The sequence below is a fragment of the Chiloscyllium punctatum genome, chromosome 8, assembly GCF_047496795.1.
Source record: "Chiloscyllium punctatum isolate Juve2018m chromosome 8, sChiPun1.3, whole genome shotgun sequence".
NCBI lineage: Eukaryota > Metazoa > Chordata > Chondrichthyes > Orectolobiformes > Hemiscylliidae > Chiloscyllium > Chiloscyllium punctatum.
In genome coordinates, this window is record NC_092746.1 from 68699193 (window position 1) to 68724331 (window position 25139).

Here is a 25139-nt window from a genome sequence, read left to right on the forward strand (position 1 = left end):
GACTTCAGACCCAAAATGTTCTTCCAGCAATTTGTTGTTTCTGATTTCCAGCATTTGCATTTCTTGTTTTCTTTTAAATCAGGTGGCAACTTCTGGGATACTGTTTTTAACACCTTGCATAATGTTGTCCTTCACTGACTTCAATGAAATTAAAATTCATGCAGAATAGAAAATTAAACCTACTGTCTCACTGTGGGGCCATCCTTAGCAATGTCTTCTGGACAGTCTCACCTTGGACAGTGCCTTGCAGTGGACAATGTCTCACTATGGGCAGTGAATTACTAAGGACAATACCTTACTATCAAAAATGTCTCAATATGGGCAATGGTTCATGTGGACTATGGCTCCTCATAGGGAAAGTCTCATCATGGGCAATGTCTTATGGGGAAAGACTTACAATGGGGAAAGCCTCAATGTGTGGTTGCTGTGTGTAATGTCTGACTATCATGAGTAATATCTAGTTTTGAACAATATCTTGTCATGGGCATTTGGAAATGCCTTCTCGTGGTAATGTCACTCGTGGATAATACCTTACGGCAGTCTCTCATTGTGAAAAATCTCTCCCCTTATGCCAGGATGGAAAATGTAGGTTAATTGTCTTACAGAGCATCAAGGTGTGATCTTTCTGCTGCATCTCTCAGTGTTCAGAGAAAATGAGATTAGGACTTCCAGTCTAAGAAGTTTAGTTTTGCTAAAAAGAATGTAAAAAGCAAGCTGTAGTATCTGCGTAAGAGTGTGGCTCGCGTCAAACAAGCGGCTGGAGTAGGACGTGAACTGGTAGGGACCAGGACGAGCTGAGGAAGAGCCTGTCTCGGGCTGTCTGGCTGCAGAACTGTCCCCTTCTGAAAAGGAACTAAGAGTGGAGTTCTTACAACCGTATTGATAATCGTTGATGAGATGAACGTGCTAGATGTACCATTGTGTAGATTAGCGAGGCCTGTTTTTGTTTGGGCAAACCTACTGTCAGAGATTCATTTTATTGCACTCGATCGCCAGTGTGGCCGTTTTTACACTTAGTGTATAACACTATATATGATGGGTCAGCTGAGGTAAACTGCTGGGGTCAACATTTCCATAGTTAGTGGAGACAGTAGCTTATTTTAAAACAGTCAGTAATAATTCATGAACGAGGTGCGAACACGCCACACAACTCATGAAGGCTCAAGCACTAAATATTTACAGGTACCGTCCACTTGCCCGTAACTTCACACAAAGTCCATCAGGTCATTAGAAATACTCAATATACTCAAGGCGGGCTTTGATTTGAGGCACGATCCCCAGTAAAAATTACAAATTCTCGTTCACATCCTGACACACACTCAGTCTTGCAGCTTTTCTATCTACAGTGATGACAGATACTCCCCGAGAAACGAGCGTGTTGTTCCAGACAGACTAATGTTATAAACCCGAACATGACAGGGACAATACAAATAAAGAGGATCCAGCGGGGATGTCCAAAAACAGGGGCATTTAAGTATGTAATTACGTCCACAAAGACCTTACTCACGTCAAGTGTTTCCTTCAGGTTAGACTATTACAAAGTTAAAGCGGCTCCAGGACACGACAACTGGTAGAGACACCCCACAGAAGCTCCGAACCGCTACAGTCACTCGAAGCGCGCACACACCACTCTCAATCTCTCCCTGCAATCTGACATGTTGAAAACAATTTCTCAGAACAAGGTGGCAAATTGTTGCCACAAAATCGCCCTCACCACAAACTGCACACACAGAGGCAGCCACAAAATCACCGGGGAATATCGAACAAAGGCATGGAACACGCTTACCCGGGTAAACAGTACCTTAGAATTGTCGCCACATTTAAAGTTGCAGTTCTCTCACCCCCCCTTTTAACAATGTGCAGAGACATACACCGGAGCGAACACTCTGCAGCCGCCTCGATCACCAATAATCTTCCAAGTCCTGAGACTTATTGATTTGGCAAACAAAAACTTCTCCCGGATCAGCGTCTTGTGTGGTACAGTTCACAGTAGATTTTGTTGTTTTTTTTTAAAGTAAAAGGAACGATCTTATCAGTGCGGTGCTAAAGTATAGGACGTGTCTGGTGCAGTTTATTCACAGGAAATCAGCCCAGTAAAATATGCAAACACTTCCAGTTGTCGTTATTTGTTGAATGGAGGTGAACCGCAACAGGAAAGGGGGTGGCGATGCGGAGCTTTCAGACCAGCCATCCCAGAGGCAGGGCGCACCTACAGCGGGGAGGCAGGGAGAGAGACACTGAGACAGAGCAGCTCGCTGTCTTCGGGACAGTCACTGGCAGAGCCGGCACTGTCACATCCCCCAAACCGCCCGCCCTAGTGATCCAAGCTCTCTGAGCACACCGCGCCCCGCTTGAAACTGAAAGTGGCAGAGAAGGGCAGGCTGACTATACTAGGTGCGGCAGGAGAGGACCGCATGCCTTACACCTTCCTCTCAGCTGCAAATTAACAGCACTGACTGGGAATATCTGAAAGCAAGTGATAAAGGCAGGAATGGTTTAGCACAGCGTGGTTTAGTTTGGGTATGAACGGTTGCAAAGCGAGTGAATTTCAGACCGAGATGCATCCTCGGCTGCTCTCGCCTCCCAGGCAGGAGGTTTAGTCCCAGACCCCAGTAACTTGGTAGTTCAGGAATACTTAACCTCAACACACAACCTGGACTGCGATGCAGCAAACTCCTACACACACACACACACACTAGCTCACTATTCGGATGTGTGACGATGTATTCATTTCTGTTCTTTTTGGCTATTTGTATTGAATGCTTGAACGATCCGCTGAAGTTTTTATTACGGGGGAGAGGCAGGAAGGAATAAACGGCGTGCTCTCTATGTCCGTTGGAAATAGCTGGGCATTTATTTTCTTTGCATTACAGTTTTGAAGTTCTTAAAACCCTCGATGTCATTGAACCCAAACACTGGCTTCTCGACTGGTTTCGCAAGCTCCAGTTGCGCTTTCCAGGATGTGAAAGTATTTTCCCCATCCATTTCCAGGGTGCTGAATCCCTTTTCATTGTCAGCTTGGAAAGGAGTTATTTTTCTCTCTTTCGACCCCCAGTATTTCACAAGGACTTCAAGGGCCCCTGTCCCACAGTCTGGTCCAGTAATGACTCAAAACCCTTCACAATGGTGATATTATTTTAAATAGTTGGTCCAGGAAGTACATTTGATCATGTGTGATTTACAGATCGAACCCAGTGATTGATGTAAGTTTTTGCTACACATACGATGTCCAGGTCAGTTAGCGATAACTGGGTCTTGAGCTCTCGGTTAAAATAAACATTTTATCACCAGAAGTACGTGCATTATGTCTTTGAGGACTGAGACTTAGTGAACGGCGAAATTAAAATCAAATTAGCTTTGTCATTTCCGTGTGATTTGCACAAATCTTGTTCACCGTTTCACAAATATGAACAACTTTAGGTCGAGTGGTTCCTGTAATCGAGCCCAGCTCCTTTGTCTTAATAAGATTTATTAACCAGAAATTATTCTTATTGGTCCAGATTGACAAAATTGTATCAATTTCACGATAACTGCAGTGAACTTTAATATTTATTGTTACAGAAACAAAACGATACATTGATGTACAATAGATAATCTTCGACGCAGCTGCACCAAATGAAAATCTATGCTGTAATATTAACACAAGAATTAAAATTATATTTTGATGTGTAAACTTAGCCTATCAAAGAGTGTTTTCTGAAAATATTAGATATTTAGTCTAAGGACAGGTATTGGGTTTAAGTGGCAGTGCATATTTTAGACATACGTTTGTTTTCCCTCAAGGTATCATTTACTTTGTGCGTTGTATTCTACTTTTGGATACAACATGTTCAAAACAAGAAATAATTGCTGATCTATTCAGCAAGGCGCCAGTCACATAACATTTTATTATTAACCAGGCGGATCCCAGCCAGCTGTAGTTTAAATATTGTTTTAGAGTTCAGGTAACATTACCTGACTCAGAACAGTCAATACTCGTTTTACGTAATATTAGGTGCATTTCTCAATTTAAGTATACCGAACAGAAACAAAATGACCATTACCATTAAGAGGCTTGGTTCTTGCAACCCTGCAGATAGATAGCATTATAATTCTGCTGCTGTCACATTGGTTTCAAATGTTACTACCATTTTATGTTGAGGGCTCATCTTACATGGCTGAAATGCAATTTATTCGGTAATCACAAATTAAATAGTCATAAATGATTTTTTCACCAAAAACTGTAGTTTTCATAGATTGTGGTTAAACACAGCAAGTCTGTCCACTTGGTGGCGCACTTCATAAATATCTGACCATATATTCCCAAAAGATCAAGTTCAAATACAACAAATTTATCTTTTCAGGACCTCCAAATCTTACAGTAGTTGTTTTATTGACTATACTACAGAATCATCTAAAATCTTTTTCTTATGTTCTTCACTAAAATATATGAACTACCCATATTATTGCAAAAATCAGGCATAAGGTGAGTGAACCACATGATTATATTGAATTTAGTACAAAGCAAGTGGTTTTATAAATGAGAGATAGCAGTTTAGATTTGACTGTGCTATCTTAAAGTAAGCTCTAAATTGGTCACCTTCATCAGTTTTGGATTTAATTTTCAGAGAGTTAATGGTGTAGAAATTCATGTTTTAAATTGAATAATCAAAAGTTATATGGTTGGTATTTTTTTGCATGATTTCCACTATAATAACTACTTATTCAAATATGAAAGTGAAAAATATTCTGGCATTGTAAACAAAAATTGCATCCATAAATAATTTGGGCCCTAGTGTTAGCAATTAATCCTGCCTATTCAGCCTTTTATTTTTAAAAAAGTGTATGAATGCAATTGCATTTAAGCAATTCAGATTGCATCAGTTTATTTTCATAGACAAAACTGGAATTGGGAATGCATTCAGGGGCAATTTTAAAAATTATTATAACATTTAAATTTGATCATAGGTACTACATTGTTGGGATCAAGTAGTACTGGAGCAGTATAGTGGGATTTATGAAAATTATGTGTTTTGCAAACTACGTACATATAATACAAAATGGGCTAAGAACAAAAAAGTGGGACCTCACCAGATATTTATGGAATAATTACTTTCATGACTTTTGGATACCCAAAAGCACTTTATGCCAGTGAATTATTTTAGGAAAGTTATAATTTAGGAAACCATGTGCCTAGTATGCACAGTAAGGTGCCACGAAAGAAAATATCATAAATGGTTGGATCATTTGTTTTTGTCCTTCATTTTGCAAGCCACACACCAGGATAACTCCCCTGATCTTCTTCCATCCAATATGACCCAAAATCAAAGAATAGATTTCAGCCTTTCACCAAAAGTTAAACCTTTTACATGTTTTCCTAAAAACACTTTTAAGCTGCTAAAAGTGATTGATTAGAATCAGTTACCATGTGTTTTCTCAGTTACTTCTAACATTATTTTTAAGAATAGGGATAACATTACCTCTGTAAATGCTGCCCATAAATTCAAATATCATTTTTTCTAAGTCCCAGATTGAATTAAGAAGTGATCACTTATTTTGTAGTCTTTCATTTGAATTTGTTGCAGGCATTATCAAGATAAATCATATCTCATCAGTTTATAGGGTGAAAAGCTGACATTGTAAAAACCCGTAATAAAAATACCATTGTTGAAATCATTTTCTAAGTCCCTTCTTAATTTTCCTGTCTCTATTAATAGTTTATCAATTACTTATCACATTTATTGACTTGCTATTGTCCTTCTTCTCTTTAGGCACTCACTTCTGTCCTGCACTATATTTTCTTGCTTTTCTACCAATTTTACCCTAAGAGTTACCTAATAGAATAATTAAGGACAACCCATCTGGATTTCTGTCACAAATGCATCTTCCCTTTGAAATTGTGCTTGAAATATAAAAAAAACAATGTATTGTGCATTCAAATAAACATTCATTCAAATAAAGTATTTAAAATGCAATCTTTTCTTTATTCTTTGACATAATTTTAAAAATTGATGGAGACATCTGGTTCCTCAGAATAAGATGAATTATAAGATTGTACCATCTTTCCAAGAACAACTTTTATTTTGTTTGAAATCATCTTATTCGAGTATTGGAAATTATTTCTTTTAAGGTTAACATGTGACCTGAAGTTATAATGTGAGTGAGATTGCTTTTTAGATTATTTTGTCTCAAGATATCAGGTATATATATGTTAACATTAAGAATAGCATGGCAAATACAGTCAAGAATGTTACCTATGATTCTTAAAAAAGATGCACTCACTATGTTTCCAATTATTTAGGAAACTATTGCTTTCAATTCAACTTCACAAGGCCAGACTAACTTGCAATATTTTATCGATTTCAATAGGGAACACAGAACACGTATTGCCTTGGATTTTTCAGTCAATGGCAGAGCAATGGTGTCCATCATTAGCCCAGAGGAAAGCTACTGAAACAATCTGGTGATTTTTGTGGTTTAACAGGACTGATGTTATCAAACATGAATGTGGGCATCACTGACTAGGCCAGAATTTATTGTAAATCCCTAGTTGTCCCTGTGAAGAGGGTGGGGAGCTGCCTTCTTGAATTTCCATTGGAATACCCACAACATATTAGAGAGGGACTTCGAGGGTTTTGACTGGGCAACAGTGAAAGAACAACGGAATAGTTCCAAGTCAGGATAGTGTATGCTTTTAACATTCCCATGCATCTGCTGTTCTTTTTCTGAGGTAGTAGAGTTCACAGATTTGGAAGGTGCTGCCAATAGACCTTTGTTAAGCTACTGCAGTGCATCTCGGTACACCTTGCAGTTTGGGTGCGGTGTGATAAATTTTTTGAATTAATACTTAAGTTACAATAAACAACAACATGTATTAATACAGCACTTGCAATGAAATAAGATACCACAAGGCACTTCACAGAAAGACAATAAGGCAAGATTTTGACACAGAATTACACAATAATGCATCTGCCAGAGAAATGTAGAATCACTGACAGCAATGTCTGAATCTCTGTTATTCCACTCTTGTACCCACTCAATTCCATTGAAACTGAGAGCATTGTCATGTTGGAGAACATGACTAATTGTGGTTATTACGACTGCAAGAGGTTGGCCATTGAAATGGATATTCATTGCATGATTATTGATTTGGATTTCTCTTAATTATATAAGTGAGGTATGCAATGTTTTGGTAACATCTTTGGAATCACTCATCTAAGAGATAATCCTGAGATGTCAGTTGTAGCTCAGAAGTTCAGCATTATTGTTGTCATGAACGTAATTGTGTCAGAAGGATGTAGGTTCGAGTTTCACCTCAGAGACCTGAGTGCAAATGATAGGCTGTTATAAAAGGTGTGTGATTATATATATATTTTAATATCACTTACTTTTGAGTTTGGATTTTTTTAGTTTGAACTTATGCATGTGTGTTTCCTGCATGTCTGAAGGCATTTAATGATTAACTTCAAAGCATTTCCATAGTAAAGTCGACAGTCCACATCACAGTAGAGGAGTTGTTGGACGTATAAGAATGCATAAAAGGGGATAAATCTCCTGGTCCTGACTAGATATATCCAAGGACACTGCAGGAGGTTAGCCAAGAAATTATGGGGGCCCTGGCTGATATTTTTGCATCATTCTTAACCATGGGTGAGGTCCCAGATGACTGGAGGGTAGTGAATGTTGTGCCCTTAATCATGAGGGGCAGCAAAGAAAAACCTGGGAACTATAGAGCAGTAAGCCTAACATCTGAGGTATGTAAGTTACTTGACAAGATTCTAAGAGATAAGATATACCTGCATTTGAGAAGACAGGGCTTGATTAAGAATTGTCAGCATGGCTTTGTGTGTGGGCAATCATGCCTCACAAATTTGTTAGAATTCTTTGATAAGATGACTAGGAAGGTTGATGATGGCAGGGCAGTAGATGTAGTCTACATGGATTTCAGTAAGGCCTTTGATAGGGTTCCACATGGCAGGCTGCTCTGGAAGGTTAGATTGTATGGAATTTGGGGGGGGGGTGAAGGTGGGCAAATTGGATGCACAATTGGCTTGATGGTAGGAAGCAGAGGGTAATAGTGGGACTTTGCTTGTCGGACTGGAGGCCTGTGACTAATAGTGCACCTTAGGGGTCAATGCTGGGCCCATTGCTGTTTGCCATCTGTATCAATGATTTGGATGAGAATGTACAAAGCATGATTAATAAGTTTGAAGTTGACACTAAAATAGGCGGTATCGTGGACAGTAAGGAAGGTTCTCAGAAATTGCAGCAGGACCTTGATCAGCTGGGGAAGTGGGCCAAGAAATGACAAATGGATTTCAATATAGATAATTGTGAGGAATTGCATTTTGGAAAGTCAAATCAAGGTAGGAGTTTCAAGGTGAATGATGGGGCCTTAAGGAGTGTAGTGGAACAGAGGGAATTCAGGTGCACGGTCCTCTGAAAGTGGAGTGACAGGTAGACAAGACAGTGAGAAGTCTTTTGACACACTGGCCTTCATCAGTCAGAGCACTGAGTATAGAAGTTGGGAAGTTATGTTGCAGTTGTACAGGATGCTGGTGAGGCTGCACTTGGAAAATTGTGTTCAGCTTTGGTCACCTTGCAATAATATGAAACTGGAAAGAATACAGAAGGAATTTACAAGGGTGTTGCCAAGACTCAAGGGACTGAGTTATAGGGACAAGTTGGGCAAAGTAGGACTTTTTTCTTTGCAGCATAGGACACTAAGGGGGGATCTTATAGAAGTGTATACAATCATGAGAGGCATGGATAGGGTGAATATACTCAGTCTTTTTCCCAGGGTTGGGGAATTGAGGACTAGAGAACATTAGTTTAAGGTAATACGGGAAAGAATAAAAGGTAAATGAGGGCCAAATTGTTTACAAAGAGGGTAGTATGTATATGGAATGAGCTGCCAGTGGAGGTGGTTGAGGCAGATACATTAACAACATTTAAAAGGCACTTGAACAAATACACGGATGGGAAAGGTTTAGAAGGAAATGGGCCAAGTGCAGGGAAATGGGGTTAGCATGGGTGGACATTGTGGTCGGCATGGATCAGTTTGGGTCAAAGGGCCTGTCTCCATGCTGTAGGACTCAATGATTCTATGACATAGTGATTTCTTTTAAAACAATATGTTTTTGTTTACATTGGGAGAATTCTACAAGCAAATAAAATGAGCATTGTGCATTAGGCTACAGTTTAAAGCTCAGGGGTTGATTTTGTTACTTTGCTTGGAGAAACATCCATATCTTGGAAAGAAGATTGTATTTTTTTCTTTAGGTTTCAGTTTGGGGCAATTGCACAGGATTGTTGACCGAAGCTTGATATGTAAAGCACTTGCTTTTGACAAAGGGAGAAAATCATTAAAATTGTTCAAAATGGATTACATCAGCATAAGGAGTTCACTATAAATTCTCGTGCATAAGTGTTTGGTTAAAAACCTGAAAGAATTATTTGAAGCTGACAAAATTTAAGTGCAGTTTTATGAAAGCCCCTGGAAGAGATTATCAGATTCTCAAAACAGGGAACTGAAATCACAGTGAAATTAATCCCTAAAAGGAGTGACAGAGAAGAAAATTTTCTCCTGCATGAGTTATGTAAAGGTTGCATTTGGGATTAATGGGATTACATTTGAACTGTATTTCAAAATTGTTCAAGTTTGTGTCATAGCAAAATAGAACAAACTGAACTATTTAATATTCATTTCTTTCATGTAATAAACTTCTGTTTTATTGTTAAAAACCAAACCTGTAACATTACATGTATATGTTTTGACAAGAGAACATCTTGTTAAAATGAAACAAACAGCATGATCTATCAAGTTAGGTTTCAGTTTAGGATCTGACTTCTCCATTGTAACATCAGCTGGGATCATAACAAATGGAGGATCTTGGTAGGATATTATGAATTAATTGGGTTTAAAATGATCCATATCTTTTACATGGCAGTTCTGAACATAAAGCAACTGTATTTTCTTGCCATTTATTGGAATTTGAAAATTGCCCTTGAATTTTTAAAATTCTTTTGTGGGATGTGGGTGATCATGGCTGGCCAGCATTTATTTATCATCCCGAGTTGCCTTTGAGAAGGTGATGGTGAGCTACCTTCTTGAACCACTGCAGTCCACCTACTGTGAGTTGATCCACAATGCCATTAGGGAAAGAATTCCAGGATTATGATCAGTGATCATGAAGGAATGGTAATATATTTACAAGTCAGGACAGTGAGTGGCTTGGAGGGGAACTTGTATGTGGTGATGTTCCCATGTATCTGCTGCTGTTGTTCTCTAGAATGAAGTTATCATGAGTTTGGAAGGAGTTCACTGAGGATCTTTGGTGAATTTCTGCAGCGCTTCTTATAGATAGGACACACTGTTGCTAATGAGCATTAGTGGTGGAGGGAGTGGATGCTTGTGAATGTAATGCCAAGCAAACGAGTTGCTTTGTCCTGAGTGGTGTCAAGCTTTTTGAGTGGTATTGGAGCTACACCCATCCAGGCAAGAATTGCTAAATGTTTTGTGGAACTGGAACATATAATTTGAAATTTTTCACTAAAGCTAATCTAAGAGTGAGATAAATTAAAAGTGGACGTAAAAATAGAACCTTGTAAGGGTGAGATGCTTCAAATGGTTGTCTAATGGAATTAATAAAACTTGAAATGAAGCAAAAGAAGAAAGAAATGCAGACAGAAATAGAAAGAGAGATGGAATTTATAAAACTTGAACTCCAAAGAGATGGGGAAATTAAAGAACATGAGCTCAGAATGAAACAGCTTAGAACCTAGAAATATGGGAGAGGTACTAGTTTAAGAGAACTGACAGAATAAATCAGAAGGGTTAAAACCAAAATAAGATACAAAGAAAGTAATATGCTTCTATTGTAATAAGACTGGATATACCAAAGCTAATAGCTGGAAGTCAGATTACAGTAGCAGAAATGTTCAAAGAAACTTCAATAAAAGGTGTATTGAGAGAAAAAAGTGGGTATTAAAACTATAATGATAGCACAAAGAGAACATATTTCATTAGAAAGTATGAAGAAGGTAGAAGTGGTTCAGGACAGCCATGAATATTATTTCTTTGAATACTAAGAACAGAGTCAGCCTGTTGAATGTTCTGAGCCCTTCATCTCAAAAAGGAAGGTATTTCCTTGTGCTTTAAATCAAAGAGGTAAGCTGATCAATATACTGGGACATACTGGAGCAAGTCAGTCACTGATGCTAAATAATGATACTGTTTGTCTTCCAGAGAGGTTAATGAAAGAGAAAACATTACTTGGAGGCATACATGGAGGTTACAAAAGTCTGATTTTACAGGGTCATATGAAAAAGTTACTTGGTAAATAGATAAGTTATAGAGGGAATAATGAAATAAATTCTTAAAGAAAAACTGATGGTACCTTGGGAAATGATCTGAAAGGTTCAAGAATATTGCCTTCACCCCAAACGTGGTAGAACAACCAGTGGAGGTAGAATTGTGGTCAGAGGGTTGTTTCCTGACCATGCTGTGACTTGATGTCAGGTCCATAGAGTTAGACAGAAAGAAAATGAATCTATAAGTGAGGGACATATTTGGAAATTCAGTTCTTTAAAAAAAAAATTAAATAAGTTGAAAAGGAAGAAGGTGAAAAGAATGAGGCTAAGATATTTAGCATATCATCTTCAATAGAAATGCAACAAATGGCAACGTACTGGGAGGGTATAGAAAATGTAGGAGAAAAAAATTTGGAAAAGAAATTAGGAAAGCAAAGAAAGTGGACAAAAAAAATCATTGGTGGGGAGAATAAAGAAACAAAAGGAAAGCGTTTTTAAAGAAATATATGAAGGGAATAACTGGGGAAAATGTATGTCCCATGAGGGGCCATATATATAATCTGTGAGTGATATGGATGTGATCCTTGTCAGTCAGTCTTCATATGGAAGAAGATGACGTGGCTCGATGTCAGCATGGAGGACTGTGAACTATTAGAAGACATTACCAGAAATGACATAATTAGGGGATTAGTACCTTTAAAAATGGATAGATCTGTAGGCCTGGGTGAGATGCATGCCAAGCTGTGGAGGAAAGGAGGAGATATCAGGGGCTTAAGCAGTCATTTTCAAATCCCCTCTGGCAACAGGTGAGATGTCAGAGGACTGGATGTCTGCAAATGTAGTACCAATAGTTTAAAAAGTGGAGGATACTAGAAATCTGTCAGTCACTGCCTGAAAGGTTGAATCAAAAACTTTTGTATCATTTTAGCAAAAAAACAGAAACATACCAAATGTTTAGGCAACTAAAAACAGACAAAGTCCTTGAAAAATGTAGAGACTGTATGAAGGAGCTAAAATGGGGAGTTACAAGGGCTGAAAAGTGCTTTGAAATGTCCTTGACCAGCAGGATTAAGAAGAATCCATAGGCATTTTATACAACATATTAGAAGCAAGAGGGTAGCTAGGGAAAGAGTAGACCTAGGAGAAAATGAGGACTGCAGACGCTGGAGATCAGAGCTTAAAAATGTGTTGCTGGAAAAGCGCAGCAGGTCAGGCAGCATCAAAGGAACAGGAGAATCGACGTTTCGGGCATAAGCCCTTCTTCAGGAATGAGGAGGGTGTGCCAAGCAGGCTAAGATAAAAGGTAGGGAGGAGGGACTTGAGGTGGGGTAGGGCTGACTGCAAGGAATGAAGGTAGCGGTGCATGGCTGCAAGTGTGGAGCGGAGGATTTGGAGGGAGGTCTGTTGCTGGAGGCTTCGGATTTGTTGTAATCCTAAAGTAGACCTATTCAAGGATAAATGGAGGGAGATTATATTTGGCACCAGAGAAAATGGATGAGATCCTTAATGAATTCTTTACATAAGTACACACCAAAGACAGCGCCGTGAGGAATGTTGAGGTCAAGGAAAGGTGGTGTGAATGTTCTCAGGCAGGTCAATATAATAAAGAAGGAAGGGTTGGGTGTCTTGAAATACATTAAGGTAGACAAGTGCTTAGGGACAGATGGGATCTATCCCAGGATACTGTGGGAGGCAAGGGAGGAAATAGCTGAGGCCTTAAATATCTTTGCATCTTCTTTGGCCTTAGGTGAGACTCCAGAGGACTGGAGAGTAGCCAATTTGGTTCCTTTATTTAGGAAAGGGAACAGAGATAATTCAGGTAATTATAGGCCGATGAGCCTGACATCAGTGTGAAACAGCTGTTGGAGAAGATACTGAGAAACAGGATTAATTCACATTTGGAAGCGAATGGACTTGTTAGTGACAGGCAACATGGGTTTGTGTGGGAAAGGTCATGTCTCACTAACCTGATTGAGAGTTTTGAGGAGTTGACAAGAATGATTGATGAATGAATGGTAGTGGATATTATCTCCATGGACTTTAGTAAGGTATTTGAAAAGGTACTCATGGAAGGCTGGTGCAGAAGTCTCATGGGATCCAAACTGTGAAGGCTAGATGGATACAAAACTGACTTGGTCATAATAAACAGAGAGAAGTGGTGGAAAGGTGCTTTTTGGAATGGAAATCAGTAAACAATTGTTTTCTGCAGGGATCAGTGCTGAAACCTTTGTTGTTTGTAATATATATATATGATCCAGAAGAAAATGTAGATGGTCTGATGAGTAAGTTTGCAAATGAGACCAAAATTGATGGAGTTGCAGATACTGAGGAGGATTGTCAAAGGATACAGAGGGATATAGATAGATTGCAAATTTGGGCAAAGAAATAGCAGATGGACAAATGCAAAGGGATGCAGTTTAGAAGATGAAATTCAGATGTGAATTATACACTGAATTGCAGAACCCTTAGGAGCACTGACATACAGGTGCACAGATCCCTGAAAGTGGCAACACGGGTAGATACAGTAGTCAAAAAGACACACAGCATGCTTGCCTTTATTGGCAAGTTATGTTGCAGCTGTAGAAGACTTTAGTTAGACTACATTTGGAATACTGTGTACAACAGAAGGACATGATACTTTGGAGAGTGTGCAGAGATGGTTTACCATGATGTTGCCTGGTCTGGAGGGTTTTAATTATGAGGAGAGGTTAGACAAATTTGCATCATTTTCACTGGAAAGACAAAGGCTTAGGGGCAATCTGATAGAGGTCTACAAAATTATGAGAGGCATAGATAGGGTGAATAGTTAGAGGCTTTTTCCCAGGGTGGAAAGATCAACTACAAAAGGGCACAGGTTCAAGTGAGGGAGAAAGGATTAGAGGAGAAGTGTGGGGAAAATGTCCCACACAGAGTGTGGTGGGTACCTGGGATGCACTGCGAATGGAGGTGGTGGAAGCAGGCATGTTGGCAATGGTTAAGGCATATTTTTATAGACACATGAATGTGAGGTGAACAGAGGGATATAAATTGCACATGTGTAATAAGTAGTGGGTCTAAATAAGAACTGGAATCGGCGCAGGCTTGGTGCACTGACGGGGTCTGTTCCTGTGCTGTATTGTGTTGTATATTCTTTAGATATACATTTGTGTTGGGCCAAAACTTGGAAAATGGGATCAGTGTAGACAGATCTTGTTGACTAGCATGGACATGATGGGGTGAATGGCCTCCTTCTATGTTGTAAATATGTATCAGTCTAAACAGAATTGGAATGAAAAGATTTAAAGCACACAGCCTTCTCAGATTTGAGTGAGAAACAATAACTGAGTGTCATTATTTGAAAGATAAAGTATTAAGGAGGAAAAAGAGACTATGTCAAATACCAAGCAATGAGGAACAGATCCATCAGGTGGTAGTTCCATCTCAGCATTGCCGTTAACTTTTATGAGTGAATCATAACATTCCAAAGGCAGATTACTTAGATATTTGGAAAACACGAGCCAAAAATATTTTTATGATCAGGATTGCATAAGGATGTAGTCAGATTTTGCAATACATGCCACACATCAGGTGGTAGATAAATCCCAATCCTCAATTCAACCTGAGTAAACTTTAATTCCAATATCAGCTTTTGAACAATCATTACCTAAGTGTAGCATCGTTACCAAAAATCAGGAATGGGTGCCAATATCTTTTAACAATTGTGGATATTCCCACAAGACTTCCTGAAACAGTGCCTTGAAGAAACATCGCTGCACATTGTGGATCAAGACCAAGGGGCTACCTACAGGAGTGAAAGCCCAGCTTATTTTGGATTCTCCTGTGCTGAGGACCAAATGTGAAAATTTACACTGTGTTGGTATGAGTGGATTTTACTACAAATTTGTTACCAACTTTAGCATTGTCATTGCACCTTTAATGAACTTGCTAATAAAAAGCAGAACATTTGAATGGATGGAAGAGTGCCAAAATGCCTTTGAAAGTTGTACTGACAACTGCACCACACCTAAGTTTTAACCACATCTAATCATGAGAAGCCATTCGAACTGGCTGTTATTGCCAACAATATCAGTATTCGCGCTCTTTCGCTGCAAGACAATGAAATGGGAATTGAACAGCCTGAGAGTTATTTTTTCAAAGAAATTAATCACGTCAACAAAACTATTCTACAGTGAAGAAAGAGACATTGAGTCGTCTTGAGTCTACATCATTTTGTAATACACATCAGCAACAACATGGAAGGAACATACTTATTCAGACCACAATCATTCGATTATTTCAATGGAACTTAATTCTCCAACCATATTGTTTGAAAAATGTGCCTGGAAAAGAAAATGTTATAGTGGACACTTTACTGAGAGTACATTTAAAGGATACTGAGTGATGTAGTGCCCTTGAATGTATCGAAAATCAGGGTTGCTGTGTAACACACTGCATATTTAATGTTGTTTGTTACTACTGTTAGTGTGACATAGCTATAGTTTTAAGGCAATTGTTGGTGAATAATGAAAATGCCTCTTAAAGCTATATTTTCAGTTTTCTTCATGAGAGAGGTATAATGTAAGGTGCATGGTGCATGTGTATTTTTATATCATCTATTTTTGAGTTTGGATCTTTGGATTTGAACTAATAGCATATGGTTTTTTTTTTCTGTGTCTAAAGGGTTTTAGTGATCCACTTGTAAGTATTCCTTGGTGATTTATTTTGAAACACCATGTGAGAGAAAGACATCTTGGACAGTACTAGGTTTTTCTTTACATTAGAAGAATTTGACCAGCAAACAAAATAAACATTGTATATTAGGCACTGGTTTAGAAGGTCAGAGATTGATTTTCTCTTTGATTAGAGAAAACAGCCACAGCTTGGAAAGGTAATTTTTTTAAAGTTCCAGTTTGGTCAACTCCATGAACTTCCTTACTAAAAGCTGGATGTGTAAACCAATTGCTCATAAGGGAGAAGGTAGTTTTGAATTATTAGAAAAAGATTGCTTCAATATAAGGAGTTTAGTCATTGTTCTAGATCAGAAGTGTTCAATTAAAACATTGAAAGAGTTATTTGAAGCTGAGAAAATTTAATCACATTTGTATGAAGACTCAAGAAAGAGATTATCCAATTCTCAAGATGACAACTGAATGCACTGTTGCATTAGGCTCTATGGGGTGAGAGAGAAGAAAAGTCTGCCTAGTGTAAGTACTGGAAAGGGTGCTTTTGGGATTTATCAGATTATATTTCTAACATGGGTTTTAAAATCTTTAAATTGGTGTTATGTGTAAATTGTTCATTTTATTCAATTTTAACATTCCTTTTAGATAACAAACTTTCTTTTTTACTATTAAACCCATTGTGTGTTTATCTTTTAATGAGAGATGACCTTGTTGAAACCCAACAACAACCAAAATATGATCTATCAAGCCAAATTTCTATCTGGAAGCTGACTTGTCTGTGAATTTCATCAGCTTGGATAACACAGTACATTATTGAAGAAGTGCTTGCATTGTTTGAAATGCTATATTCTGGAAGAGAACTTAAATCATTGACTTGTAAGCCCTCTCAGATGAATGCAAATTACCTGATGATGTTATTTCAAGGCTAAAGTTTTACCAATGCTACCATTTTTGGAGACTAAGTGTACATGCTCATAATCAAATGGACAAGAACTAAGTTGAATTGACTTCCCTGTCCATTTAAATCCATGATTTAGAGATGCTGGTGTTGGACTGGGGTGTACAAAGTTAAAAATCACACAACATCAGGTTATAGTCCAACAGGTTTAATTGGATGCACACTAGCTTTCTTCCAATAAAGAAGGAGCTTCGCTCTGAAAGCTACTGTGCTTCCAATTAAACCTGTTGGACTATAACCTGGTGTTGTGTGATTTTTAACATTTAAATCCAAATACTGATCACACTTACTCCCAGACAATAGTTCTCAACTTAACTGTTAACAGAGAACTAACTTGGAGCACCGACCTTCATCACAAATTCATACTGGCTGCCAGATTTATGCAAGAAAAGTGTCACGAAGTAGTTTGCACATGTGCAAATGGCTTTTGGTGCCATCTGGAATGCATTGAAATAACAATGTGCTTGTTTCCAAAGAGGAGCAGAGGAGGATTTCCCAGTGTACTGTCATATTTTATCCCTCAACTGACATCATTAATGCAGACAGATCATCTGGTCATTATCACATTGCTGTTTTTGGTTACTTTCTGCATGCAAATTGGCAAGCATGTTTAATAGTAAGTCAATTTCAAAGTTCTATATCAACATTACTTTGTCATGTCATGAGGCCATTTTTATTGGTTTCCTCGCTTTATATAACTTGAAAATTCAAAATGGTTTCAACTGATAAGTCAGCACCCAGCTATACAACTCTCTCATTAACACCTGGCCCATGACCTACTTACAGCTGACTGTCAAGTTAACTGATTTTCAGTTACACAAATTTAAATGAAAATTTAACTTTGAAATTTCACTTTGATAAAAAGCACACACTATGCATACTTCCCCATAGCTGAGATCCAGTCTGAATTCCCAGACTGACCAAATTTCCATTTTAGAAACTGTTATTCACCCTCAGTTTCCAAATCACTCTGTTACCTACTTAGCAGTCTTGGATCATCTTGTTTTAAGAAATACAATCTATACTGTTAACAATTAAGTGCATTAACAAACCTACTGCACAAGCATTGCAGAACACATTGTAAGCTCTCTTAAAGGAATAATAGTTCAGCATGTGGAAATTAGTGCAATATAAGTGCAAGATGTAAATAAAAGTTGTTCATTGCAGTTATTGTAACAACAAAAAAAATTACAGACTATAGATTAGTACCTTATGCAGCAATATTGAAAAATATATTTTCAAGTATTTAAAATCCAAACTGAAATGTTAACTGGGCCAAGATTCAGAACAACACAGATGATTCATTCATATCCAAGGCTTATTCCCATTATCTGTGGACGAAGGGTGCATAATCCTCCCAGATAAATGTAGAATAATAATTTCAAATACTCAGAGGATGAAGCAGGGACACATTCTCCTAATATCAGATCTATGACTTCTGAGTGGGACAACTAAGGAAAGACAATTTAATTACAAGATTCTCACAGGGCCAGCTCAAACATCAACAAAATATGAAAGGGCGCATCAGCCACAAAGGTCAATAACAATCCCTTGAACTCGTTCATCATGTCTTTAACTATTGGAAAATATTAACTGCCAGGAGATTTGAGGCAAATGCTAGAGCTGCTGTGAGTTATTTGTGTGTTAAATATAGACCTTGTATTAAAGTGAGCACATTTAATTGGACAGATTGATTTTTATCAAAAATCTCATGGTGACACTACTGCATGATAATTCAACTCTGTCTGCAGAGGTCAAAAAAGCCACTGGTTTTAACTCTTTGAATTGTGTACACATCCACCTGAAAAGATGCGTGGATTGTCTCAGGTTCTGCTACATCCCATATGCCATGTTAGTCAGACTGACCTTGAGTGAATTCTACTCCCAGTAGGTGAAATATTAATAAAACTAAACAAATGCAACATATATTGAAGAGTTACTGTTCCAACAACTCAAACTTTGCCAATTGCTAATGCTGGAAAAATCAATATTGATTTTCATGATAGAACTGCGTCTGTAATCCCGAAGTTTCAGAAAAAGGGAGCAGAGAAATGCATTCCGTGCTGGAGCTACGCTGTTGAGGAGTCAGTCCCCAGACACCTGGCTAGTCTATGTTCAAAATGATTCTATTCTTTTTAGAAAGTGAAGATGAAATGAATCTGTAATCTGCCCTTCCTAGAATTTGAGTTGATCTGACCCTTATTTGAAATTGTGTTGAACAGTCATTATGTTACAATGATGTCCATGTTTCAACTGCATTTCATTAACTCTGAAGTGCTTTCAGATGGTCTGAGGTCAATCCTATAGAAAGACAAATATTTCTTTTTCATCGCATTTCTTCTGATGCTTCATAGAGAAATAACATAGGCGACTATTGTATCACAGTTCATCTCACGAAACTAAACTCACCAAGCCTAGCCACATTTGGCATCTTTGATTAAATCCAGGATCTGAATTTTATGTCTCGTTAATGATGTGTCAGCTTCCCTAGCCCAAAAAGCTGAAATTTTAAACTTCCCCTATCTCTTGCCCCCACCCCACCCCCCCGACGCCTCATACCCTTCATTTTTTTTATATACTTCCTTTATTTTCCATTCTGTGTTTAATTGACATTAAGTTCATCCACTCATTCGTCTTTGTTAATTTTTCAACCATTTAGCCTGTCTGGAGATACATTGTTTGCCCTGTAAATGCCCGGCATCTCAGATATCCATTATAGCACATGTTCCAGCAACTTGCCAGGCAACAGGGTTTTGAAGTGAAACAGGGAAGGTGAAAGCCCAACCGGGCGAGATTCCCACCTCCAGCAAATCCCATCCAGCCCACTATCTCGTCATTGCTCAGTATCCCTCTTCAACCAGCACCCCCACCCCCCTCCCCACAGACCAGTGAGGTCAAAGAAATGCAAGATTACATCTGAATGCTTCCGTGAGTTGTGCACTAATCAGTTACCACATCATGTTATATGGCAATAATATACTTTTTCACCAGTGCCTAAGATAATTGTTCAGTTTGACAGCGACACATCTCTTTTTGTCCCCCACATCACTGTTTAGGTTAACATTTATTGGCAAATAATAGCATAATAATTAATGTTGCAAGTCAATTTCAACACACAAATAGACCAACAAATTCAAGAAATGAAAAACTATGCTGAGATACATGAAATCTCCAGAAATTACTGGATGATTTGCATTGTTCGGCTGTTCGCATGTTGTACAAACAACATTTTCCCTTTCGTATTGTGAGTGACTTATTTGTAACTGTTGGTTTCAGCCGGACATAAACTGTAGAGATCCAGTAATTAAGATAGCCGTAACTCACCTTCCCTTTCCAGCATTTTGTTTTAAGTCCTTACATCTCATTGATACACTTCCTGGTCACTGAAATCTGTTGTCTTCACTATTCGATCATTAACCTGCACTTTCAGCAAATTCCAGGGCTTAAAGAGTTTGGAGCTATAGAAAAGGTGTAAAGAACAGGGCCTACCTCGATTTGTTTTCCCTCCAGCAACATCTGGCATTGTCTTATCATGTCGGAGTACTGAAGAGGAAATGGTTTCTCAATGTTGAGAATTAATAATGTTGCAGTTCCTCCTCAGCTCAGATGTGACAAACTATTTTTGTTTATATGTCAAAGTAAACAAGATGGACTTAATTTTGAAACTTACATTTCACTTCGAGGTATGTCATGAAACTTGAGGTTAACCCACATTCTGGTGCTCTTCCTTGCTGTTATACTATTGGTGCACCTGCTGTCAGAGCCAGTGAGGCACATGAGCAGGATGTTGCCTCCACGGTATTTGCAGGGTTATAGATACTCCAAACGCTTTCAGGCCCATTCGTTCACAGTTTAGAAACTCTCGGTGGAGCACTATGAGTTTCAAGGGAGAAAATGTAAGCAACTCATTTCATCCAGCTGCATGCACTATAGCCTATTCTCCCGAATAAAACTACATTTATTGCAGTAACTCCGTGGATCACCGCTGAAATCACAAGATTCTGAGAAACTTCATGAGCTCCATATTGTAATTCTGAATTGACACAAAAGAAATCCAGTGAGACTATGCTTTCCATATGGTCCACTAGCAACATTTTGAAGGTGAGCACCGACCAAGGCAAGTTATGACCTCGCCACTAAATCTGCACTTATGAAAATTTATCTTTGTTTTCTGAGGATGATGACTCAGCCTGAGCATTGGTCATATGCTTAGCATCAGTTCCATGGAGACTTTCTCATCGAGACATTCTTCAACTACAGGCCTTTGAGTGTTGCCATTTAGCCCTATCCATTCACTTTCATTGGGTCGGTTGGTGAGTGACTAATTGACTAAAGTGCTGGATGTGTGGATGAGTGACTCCTGGAAGGGCTGTCTGGGTGGGAGAATGAGTGACTGACTGAGGGGCTGTGTCGGTGTGGGCAAAAGATTCACAGGTACTGAGTGGAAGGCTGACTGACTGTCTGACTGTGGGGTTTGGTGGGTGAGTGTGAGTAATGTTGGGGGAGGGTGCTGGCTGGAGGGGTGAGTGAGTGGGACAAGTCCAAACACTCACCATTTCTCCCTTCCCCTCACCAATCTCCTCAGCAAATTCACAAAGCAGGCTATTTTAATCCTATTTTCCAGCACTTGGCCCACAGCCAAGAATGCTTTGACATCACAAGTCTACACAAAATTACTTCTTAAATGTTATGAAGATTTCTACCTTGGCCACTCTTAAAGACAGTGAGGTTCAGATTCCCACCACCCTCTGGGTGAAAAAAATGTTTCCTCACAGCTCCACCAAACTACCTTCTCCAGCTTCAAATCTATACCCCTGATCATTGAACCCTCCATCAAAGAAAAGTTTCTTTTTGTCTACCCTATCTATATCCCTCATAATTTTATACATTCTCAATCATGTCACCTCTCAATCTCCTCTGATCTTAGGAAAACAACTCCAGATTGTTTAATCTCTTTCCATGACTGAATTTCTCCAGCCCAGGCAACATCCTGGGAAATCTCCTCTGCAGCCTAACTTATCACATCCCTCCCGTAATGTGGATTCCAGAACTGCACACAATATTCTATCTGCAGCCTAACCAATATTTTATACAGTTTTAGAATAATGTTCCTGCTCCTAAACTCTATGGCTTAATAAAGGAAAGTACTTCATATGCCTTCTTAATCACTTTCTTGACCTTAAAGGACTGTTGTATATGCACACCAAGGTGTCTCTGATCTTCAGTGCTTCCCAGAGTCCTATGTTCAGCATGTATTCTCTTGCTGTGTTTGTTCTGCCCAAAAGCATCCCCTCACACTTCTCTGGATTGAATTCCATTTGCCACTGATCAGTCCATCTGATCAGCCTGTCTATATCCTCCGTATTTGCCATCCCACTAATCTTTGTATCATCTGCAAACTTAGTAATCAACCCTTTTACATTCAAGTCGAAATCATAACAGCGAGGAGTCCCACCCTGACCCCTGTGGCACCTCACAGGGCACAGACTTTCAGTTGGAAAATCATGACTCAAACATCACCCTCTGTTTCCAGCCACTCAGGCAATTGTCAATCCAATTTGCCAAATTTCCTTGCATTCATGTGGTTCTTTACTTTGCTGTCAGTCTCCCGTGTGAGACCTTATCAAAAGCCTCGCTGAAGTCCAAGTAGACTGCATCAAAAGCAATGTCCCTTTCGACATGCCTGGTCATCTCTTTCTAAATTCAATTCAGGTGGTCAGGCATGACTTCTCCTTAACAAAACCATGGTGCCTTTTCTTGATTAATCCTGCCTCTTCAAATCCAAACCCAATATATGACCCTTATTTTCATGTGAATTCCTTCGAGGCCTGTTCAAAATGTGCCCCAAAAGAACCAAGCTGAAATCAATGTCCATAAAACAACTAAGCTCAACTCTGTTATTCACCCCTTCCCTGGAGATCAAGATTTGGACCTCAGTCTTTTTCTCTCTCTGGCTCAGCTTCTTAACTGAAAAGGCAAAAAGAATGTTTTAACTGTTAGCTCTGCTGCTGAGCACTTTTGAATGGGCATATTAATCAATTACTTGTTGGAAAATTCAACTTATTACTTCAGATGCTTTTTTTCTGAAATTCATGGTTACAGTTGTGGTATATCTCATCTTTCTGAAATTTATTTACCAGTCTCCCCCAACAAGAAAATAATTGAAATGCAACTACCCCCTTTCTGCGAGTCATACAAAATGTTGGGCAGCCCTGTTGTGTGCTTTCCCATCGGTTTGTTGCCTCTAGACTATACTGAGCAATATAATTACACCTTTTTTGTTACAAAGCTTTAATCAACTGGATTCAGTCCTTGGCCATCTGGAATATCCTCTGCCTCCAGCATTATAATGTTCTCTAGTCAAGGGTGCTACCTCTTTCCCTCTCCTTCCTTTGCTATTTCTCTTCTTTACGTTGCATCCAAAAGCGAAGAAAATCCAATAGAATTTACCAATGATGGGTCTGGACTGGGTCCATCATGTCTGCCTTAATGTTGAACTTTAGTTTTTGACTGGATCTGTCATTTTCAAACTGTACTGATTCTTGCTGTTCTTTTTTCTGCCCTTCCATGTGCCAGGTCACTGTTAGCTCATTAGAGATAGGAGCAAAATTAGACCACTTGGCCATCAAGTTTGAGCTGGCATTCGATCATGTTTCTTAATTCCATTCTCTGCCTTCTCCCTGTAACCCTTGATTATTTTAACAATCATTAACCCATCGATCTCTGAAGAAATTCCACCTCATCTCAGTTTTAAAGGGTTGTCCCTTTACTCTGAGGTTGTGGCTTGAGATCATTGTCTCTCCTACTAGTAGAAACATCTTTTCCATGTCCACTCAATCCAGGTCACTCAGTGTTGTCTAAGTTACAATAAGAAGCTCCTCATCCTTTAAACTCCAACTGAGTAGAGATCAACAGTCCTCAATCACTTTTCATTTAATAAGCCTTTCATCCCTGGATCATTCTTGTAAACTCCTTCCTAATCTCATCTAACCCTTCGATGTTGTGCCCAAAACTGCTCACAATATTCCAAATGTGGCCTGACCAGAGCCTTTTACACCCTCAGCAGTACACTTCTGCTCTTATATTCTACCTCTCTTGAAATGAATGCGAACATTGCATTTGCCTTCCTAACTGCCAACGGGACTTGCGTATTAATCCCAAATCCTGAAGTAGGACTCCCAAGTCCCTTTGTGTTTCAGATTTTTGAAGCCTTTCCCAATTAAGAAAATAGTCTATTCTCTAGTCTTCAGAGTTCCTACCAAATTGCATGTTCTCAAACTCCCACACATTGTATTTCATCGGCCACTTCTTTGCCCATTCTCCTAGATTGTCTAAGTCCTTTTGCAGCTTCCCCACTTCATCAATACTATCTGTCCCTTCACTTATCTTTGTGTCATCTGAAAACTTAGCAAAAATGCCCTCAGCTCCTTCGCCCAGACAGTTAATATATAATATGACTGGTAAATATATAATGTGCTGAGTTGGCACTGCCCTCTTGAACTGTCCTATCTGTCCATCTTCCTTTCCATCTATTCGCTCCACCTTTCCCACCTACCCATCACAATCACCCCCCACATGCATCCACCTATTACCTCCCCAGCTACCTTCCCCCCAGCTCCACCCCCACCCCATCCCCACTCTCCTATTTATCTCTCAGCATCCCCCCCTCCCATTCCTGATGAAGGGCTTATGCCCGAAACATCGACTCTCTAGGTTTTTGGATGCTGCCTGACCTGCTGTGCTTTTCCAGTGCCACACTTTTCGACACTTAAATGGACCACAGCAAGTTGATCTTTCCCTGCCATTCCAAATGCCTCTGCAGCCCAGATGATATATCCTGAACTCGGGCACCAAGCAGGTAACACAGCCTTTGGGACTCTTGAATCTGGCAACAGAGAACAGTTTCTATTGACTATACTATCCCTGACTGTTGTTATACTACAACAACACATAAATATGTGCCACTCTGCATCTGCAATTTAAAATTTTATTTACCACATTCTGCACATTTACATGCATGTACAGTATCCCTGAGTTAAACTTTATTATTTTCTCCCTTATTCTGAATCCACTTTAGATTTGTTATTTCTGACTGTACTGTTGTTTGTTTTTCCCATTGTTTGGTGAACTCTGTAAACTCTTCAGATTGCCTCCTGGTACCACACTTCTGCCTATCAGTTTAAACTCACTCCAATAACATTAGTAACTCACTTCACAAGGCAATTTAT

At 39.0% G+C, this 25139-nt stretch overlaps 1 protein-coding gene across 2 annotated transcripts in view; it reads right to left on the reverse strand.

Annotated features, from left to right (window-relative positions):
- Positions 1 to 2251, reverse strand: part of LOC140480614 (DNA-binding protein SATB1-like) — a 129462-nt gene extending 127211 nt beyond the window's left edge. The window contains exon 1 of one of the 2 annotated variants that reach the window (XM_072575723.1): positions 1802 to 2251. The gene's annotated coding sequence lies outside the window, so the exon portion shown is untranslated. The remainder of the gene's footprint in view (positions 1 to 1801) is intronic. The other variant, XM_072575728.1, reaches the window with a different exon arrangement.
- Positions 2252 to 25139: the final 22888 nt, after the last annotated feature.